Here is a 6702-nt window from a genome sequence, read left to right as displayed (position 1 = left end):
GTCCAGAAAACTAAACATGTGCGGCTATGTCCATAAAACTGAAACTGAAACTGAATTGGTCAAATAAATTATCTTTGCCCATTAGATAGTAACTAGCATGTAGTGTAGTGGTTTGTCTTGGTTTACTAGCACTTTATTAGATGGTGGTTCAATTCCCATGTATGTTGCTTTATTCTTTTCTTTTTTGCATCTTTTAAAAATTGTGGCACAATCACACCAATGTTTGAGCCTTTAAAGAATGGATTAAAAGTTTTTATTTTTTAATCTATTTTTGTTATTATTGATTTTTTTACTATTCTCTAAGTACCAGCTAGATTTTATTAAAAACATGTGAAACAAAGTACATTATACCTCACATTTTCTCACGAATAAGGAAAAGTTAGCCTAATTGGCTTACCATTATAATAATAGAGTTTGGTGCTTATACTTATCTATTTATGTATGAAAACTAGTATTCTTTTGTGAGTAGCACGCTACAGAATTCCAGATTTAAAAACACAAATCTTCCAGGGGCTAAGCTACCCCACGACCCCTCACAACGCCCATCTTCCTCGCCTCAACGCAGCCACCCAATCCAACCGCCTGGATCGTTGGACGCCACCACCCCGCCCCTCCTCGGCGCCGCCGCTCCTACGCTACCCCACGACCCCACACCACGCCCATCTTCCTCGCCTCAACGCCGCCACCCAATCCAACCACCTGGACCGCTGGACGCCACCGCCCCACCCCTCCTCGGCGCCACCGCTCCATCCAACTGCCTCAACGCCGCCATCCATCCAACCTCCTCGGTGTCTCCTCCTCACTACGTGGCCGTGATCAAGATGCCCCCTGGAAGGATGGATGGGGCAAGGACACGCAAAGACCTTGGTGGTAAGTGACTTCAAGTTCTTCTCTCATTTACTGCTTTGCTATCCTTTACTATCGTTGCCCAGCACGCGGCGCCGATGTCGTCGCCTAGCACGGGCCACCGCTGCCATTGCCCAGCACGGGTCGTCGCTGCAGAAAGGGATATCTTTTATCCTTGCAAACACATGTGTATTTTTTGCAGCAGAGAGGTTTGGGGTGCTCAAATCGGATCCCCTATTCTCATTTTTTATAGATGTATTCTATAGGTTATCTATCATAGTGGTAAATAGAGATGCATAATTTAGTTATATGCTTATTTTTCTGCAAAGATTGTTGACAATGGTGAATGAACACAAGCAACAAGATTATTTTGATCACATGTCGCTAAGGCCTTCGGCACTGCCATACACCATAGGCTGGGATTATCTATCTCGAATATCCTGCAAGGATCCATTTGTCATTTGTCCAAATCGTCAAGTTATCCATGTATGCACCGTGATGTGGGTCAGCCACTGTTACAAATACATTTTCCCTTGGATTGAACTATCACCAGCACTGTTTCTAAATACGATAGATTTCATGTCATGGTGATGTTGTAGTTGGTGGTAAGCTCAGTGGCGGGACCCCATGGCACCTTAAACTGGTGACAGCCAGATGCCAAGGGACTACATCTTTATGTTTAGTAGTGACTCAAACTGATAGTAGTTCTATCACCAAGGGATTTCCATCTTGATTTAGCCTAAATGAGTCAGGAAGTATGTTTCTGTATTAGGATATCTTTTGCTGTTTCCAAACTTCTATTGTTAGGCTTGCATATTAGGCTTGGCTGTTGGCTCATTTGATAAGACTACAAGAGACATGGCAGTGTTGTTTAAAAAAGGAATTAGAAGTCCCTTCTCCCACACCTTTACAGGTGAACACTCATATTTTGTCTATTTAATTTATGTTCAGAGGTGCCAATTACTGAGTATGAAAAGGAGAGGGCTTTAAATGTGATGAGGAACAACAAAATGTTGAGTAGCCTTGGTATAACTGGATTAACATCAGTTATTCGATCAAGTAGTACAAGGAAGAACTCTATCGCTCGTGAATACTTTGATCCATTGTATGAACCTGATCATAGTGAGGACAATGATCATCATGTGGCTGATCAGGTACTTAGATTTCTTATTGTACCCCTTTGGTGTTATTACTGATTTGTGCTCAATGTGCAATAAGATAAATTTGGGTTTAATTCTTTTATTATGCCTACGAGGCCATGCAGGATGAACCTTTCTACATTGAAAGAAGGAACACCAACATGTCTACTGGTTTTGGAGGAACAAAAGGATCCAAGAGAGTGGTAGCACCTAATGTAGAAGACCAAGTTGGTAGAGTAACTAGGCAGAAGACAAAGGAACTATCCTTAGTTGAGAAAGATATACATGGTTCGACTGCAAATACAGATGAGCACACATTGATTTTTGTCAATTTTCTTGCACACCATGATGATGAGATTCAGATGTGTGATGAAGGCAAGAAAAAGTGATCCATTCTAAAACAAATATGTTCTACAAATTTGCATTAAACTGATTATAATCTACATTAATTTTGTGAAAATGTTCATTATTTTCAGGTCAAATAGATGTCATGACAGATAAATGGATAAGGGGAAAAATTATGGGCAGACAATTGGAAAGGATAAGTTGAGGCTTAAACACTAAGATCCCATTGGTCATCACTGAAGGGAATAGACGTCCTGAGGTTCCTATGCAGGCTGCAATGCTTGCATCAGAAGGAGGAATTGTAATTAGGCAACATATGCCGATCCTAACACATTGGAAGGAATACAAGAATGACAAATCCTATTTGGAAGACTTCGTCGGTAGAATTGGTGTAAGTAAATAGTCTTTCTTCCTAAACATCAAATTTATAGGGTGGTAGGGCCTATGTCATATATTGCCAATTTATTAGTATATAGTTAGCAGGTGCACTTTGTCTCATAAATTGCTAAAAGAACTATGGCAGAAAGAATTGCATATGTTTCTCTCTTCCAAATGACACCTTACCTTAGAAATTGTTCTATCCAATTTCATTAGACACTATGAATCTCTCTATTCTAATATGCATGTTTTTTACTAGGGTCAATTTGCCATAGACACCAAAAACAAAGATGTCAAATATGCATGTGCTGATTTGATGAGGTGTAATCAGCGACAAATGAGATATAAGCTCAAGAAGGCTTACTTTAATGGTGTGGCAGCTGACAAAGTGAGAACAACATCACCGTTGAGCACTATGACAGATGAGCAATGGATGCAACTAGTGAATATGTGGTCTACCCCAAAGAACAAGGTATAGAATTACTAGTTGCAATTTGTGTTTTCTACTATTGTCAACATGACATTAGACATAAACTATCTTATGCTTTGAGCTATTTCCACTTGTGGTTTGTACTTAAATCAAAAGATTTTGATTTTGATTATAATACCCACTTTAGAGGATAAATTGTTGGATACTATTGTTTTCTCAAAAAAATACTGGTTTTCTCAAGCATGTAGGAGTGTTATGTGTCTTTAAGTTAAAAAGAGAAAACTGGTCTGAAACACACACAAAAAAATAATATAAATGCTTTTTTAGTTGCTGTTTGAACACAAGCGTGTATCCTTTACAACTGTTTGGGTCATTTTCATGACTCACTTATTAGCTTAACCTCAGCTGAAAAGAAAGAAAGTTTGGACTGCTCTAGTGTAGACTTAAAATTCCAGGGCATATGAGGTTAGAAACGTGTGTGGTGCCATTGTTTCTTGAGCTACATTTTTTGTTGAAATGAATATGCAGGAACATACCTTGTTGTGTTGTTCAAAGGAACTCGCAGTAACATACCTAGTATTCCAACAAAACATACCTTCTTCAAAGGAACAAGCTGGAACATAATTTAATCTATGTTTCTAGTTTTACAATATAATGGTTTAATAGGACAAATGTGTGGACAATAAAGTGATTCGTGGAAAAGTTCGGTTCCAGCAAAAGCCATGATCTTGGAGTTACATTGCACATATGCATGTCGTGGTAATATACATATACAATATGTGTTCAATTGTTCCTCACCTATCCTTTATGTTTGAAGCTTACATTTGGAAATTGTTTGCATGTATTTCAGAAGCAAGCCAAATATGGAGATGCACCACCAAGTGCGATTGATCTTTTTAAAGATTGCCATTGTAGTAGGAAAACTGGTTTTGCTGAGCCTGTAAAGGAAGCAATTGTAAGTTATGCTCCATTTTTAACTGTAATTTTATTTATTAATTTCAAACTGAATAATCATTTGGCATTGAAAGCAATTTTGGCCAAATACCTATATTGTTTAGTACCATTCATAAATCAGAGTAGATGTGCAATGTATAATGTTCTTCATCGTTAAGTAATAAACAATCAGACCTATTTAGTTTCTGTAGTGCTTATCCTATGTCATAAATCCTAGTACTGGTTGTGTTATATTATCAGTTAGTTGATACTTTCAGTTCTACTCTATGTGGTATAAAATTCTCAGTTGTGAATATCATGGCCAATTTATGTGAGTGAAAAGGTTTTTTATAAACATTATGATTAATAATTTAGTTGTACACTAGAAGAGTCTCAAATGTGATTGATTACATGCCTTAGGAAAAAGTTATTGAATGGGTGTATGAAGATGCCTAAGGTGATTAATAACTTGTGGTGTTTAGCTTTAGTAATATACGTGTAGAACTATCCATTTTATTGAGTGTTTAGCTTATTCTTGTATTATATTTCACTTGTGCACCTTGCGCTGACTGTGTTGTGGTTGAGAAATTTTCCCCAATGTAACCTGTTCTTATCCAAGTGAATACTATGAAGGAGCTAGTACTATAGAAACCGAACATAAATGTGACTAGTTTATTGAATGCTTGTTTTGGTTTCATTTTATCCATACCACTTGTCTTATTTTTAAACCTTCCCATTCACAGGACACAATTGAAGCACTTGTGGCTGAGCCTGGAGTAGAAGGGAAAGAATCTAAGACCCCTACAGAAGCAGTTGCTCAAGTGTTGTCTTCATCAAAATTTCTTCATAATATTGGTCTTGTACCCGCCACAAAGAAAAGTTGCAATGGTGGTGATCCTACACGTGCGACAGAACTCGAGGCTGAACATGAATCAGAGAAGCAAAACTCATTAGCAGTTAGAGCTCAGTTAGATGCCCTAAAGTAGAAGGTAGAAGAATCAAAAGAAGCAAGGGCTAAGGAGTTAGAAAAGATTAATGATCTGCAAAAAGGAGCAGATGAGACCAATGCTCTCCTTCGTCGTCTCTTTAGCCTCAATAAGTAGTTGGTTGATTGTGCCCTGATTTGGCTGTCCTATTTGTACTGTGCTTTGCACTCTACTTGATGTTGGTGATAAAACATGATGATAGTTTTAATTTTGATATGTCCTTTTGGTACTGTCCTTAGGACACTACTAGATGCTGGTGTGATGAAACATGATGACAATTTTGAAAAATTTGAATGATTTGTGTTGGGGACTTGTTCTCAAATGCTAAGAGTCAAGAACAAGGCAACACAGAAAACGTTAAACGTTAAGGTCCTTCGTCCTTCAAAGCATTATTTCCCTTGAGATATAATGACTTTAGGACGAAGGTTATGAAGGACATACCTTCATAAACATTACATATCATAATGAAAAGGGAATTACGTGGAATATAAAAGATAACATGAATGGTTATGTATTATTATCAACTCATTTTTTATTTTATTGCTATAGAAGAATAGGAATGACGTTGGGTTACAAATATACCTTTGACTTGAAAGAAGGTAAAAGTACAAGCGTGATGCAAAAGCAAATGCCAAGTCAGCGTGAACAATACGGGAGTACTGTTCACCTATTTATAGGCACGGATCGCAGCCCATGTAAAATTACATCCAGGTCCTTTGCTTTTGATAATAACTCTATAGTAATCTATCGGGGTCTAAATAGTCTTTTCCTCTTTAAGTCGGTTTCCTCTTTTCTGCCATCATGCCGAAGCTTCCTTGCGCACAGCTTCGGCTCTGTTCCATCCTTCGTTCTCTTTGTGCTTCTTCATACAGCAATTTTGACTTGTCCGAAGGGTTCGTGTCCGAAGGTACCTGCTCATGTATTATACTCTAGAAACATTGTCAAATCACGTTTTTGAGGACCTTCGGAAGCCGAAGGCCCCCAACAGTAGCCCCTCGCAATATTAATTTGTTAGGATAATAAATTCAGATTGCGATATGGACGAAGGCCCTAAGCCGAACGTCCGAAAAAACACTTTCCTCTTGCTAGAATAACAACAGTCAATGTCAAGCGGGGCCCTACTGTTCTCAATGCGTCAGATGTATAAATAAGAGCACACTGCAATGTCATTTGGTACGCTTTCTTTGCCATCTGCTCTTGCTTACTCAGTTTTTAGCTCCTGCGCGACAAGACTTGCTTAATTTGTAAGTTTTTTAAGCTTCGGCTTTAAAAGCGGTTTTTAGTGTTTCCGAAGATGTCTGAAGATAAGAAAGCTGTTGCTGAAACAAAGCTGAGCCTTATTGAGGAGAAGAATCTTGGCTTTCTTGAATCAATATCAAAGACAAATACAGAAAAGATTACAAGGGAAACTTTGTAAGGTTTATCTGAAGATACTGGTGATAGTGACAGTTATGATGCCAAAAGTGGGGGGGGAAGACTCGGAAGATCGACCCTGGCGGCCAAGCCATGCAGTTTTTGGAAAATCAACCATTAAACAAAGCCATCTTGCCAATATGAGAAGTAGATACTTTTGGGATTTGTCTACTGTGAGGGCTGATGAAGGAGAGAAGACTTGTCCTACTCCTAAGGAAAATGAAGTCGTGAT

At 38.4% G+C, this 6702-nt stretch overlaps 1 pseudogene; it reads left to right on the top strand.

The window, feature by feature from the left end:
- Window positions 1-818: 818 nt before the first annotated feature.
- Window positions 819-5205, top strand: LOC103655465 (uncharacterized; annotated as a pseudogene).
- The last annotated feature ends 1497 nt before the right edge of the window (window positions 5206-6702 follow it).

Source organism: Zea mays, chromosome 4 (assembly GCF_902167145.1).
Source record: "Zea mays cultivar B73 chromosome 4, Zm-B73-REFERENCE-NAM-5.0, whole genome shotgun sequence".
Classification (NCBI taxonomy): domain Eukaryota; kingdom Viridiplantae; phylum Streptophyta; class Magnoliopsida; order Poales; family Poaceae; genus Zea; species Zea mays.
This window is presented reverse-complemented; position numbering and strand designations above follow the sequence as displayed.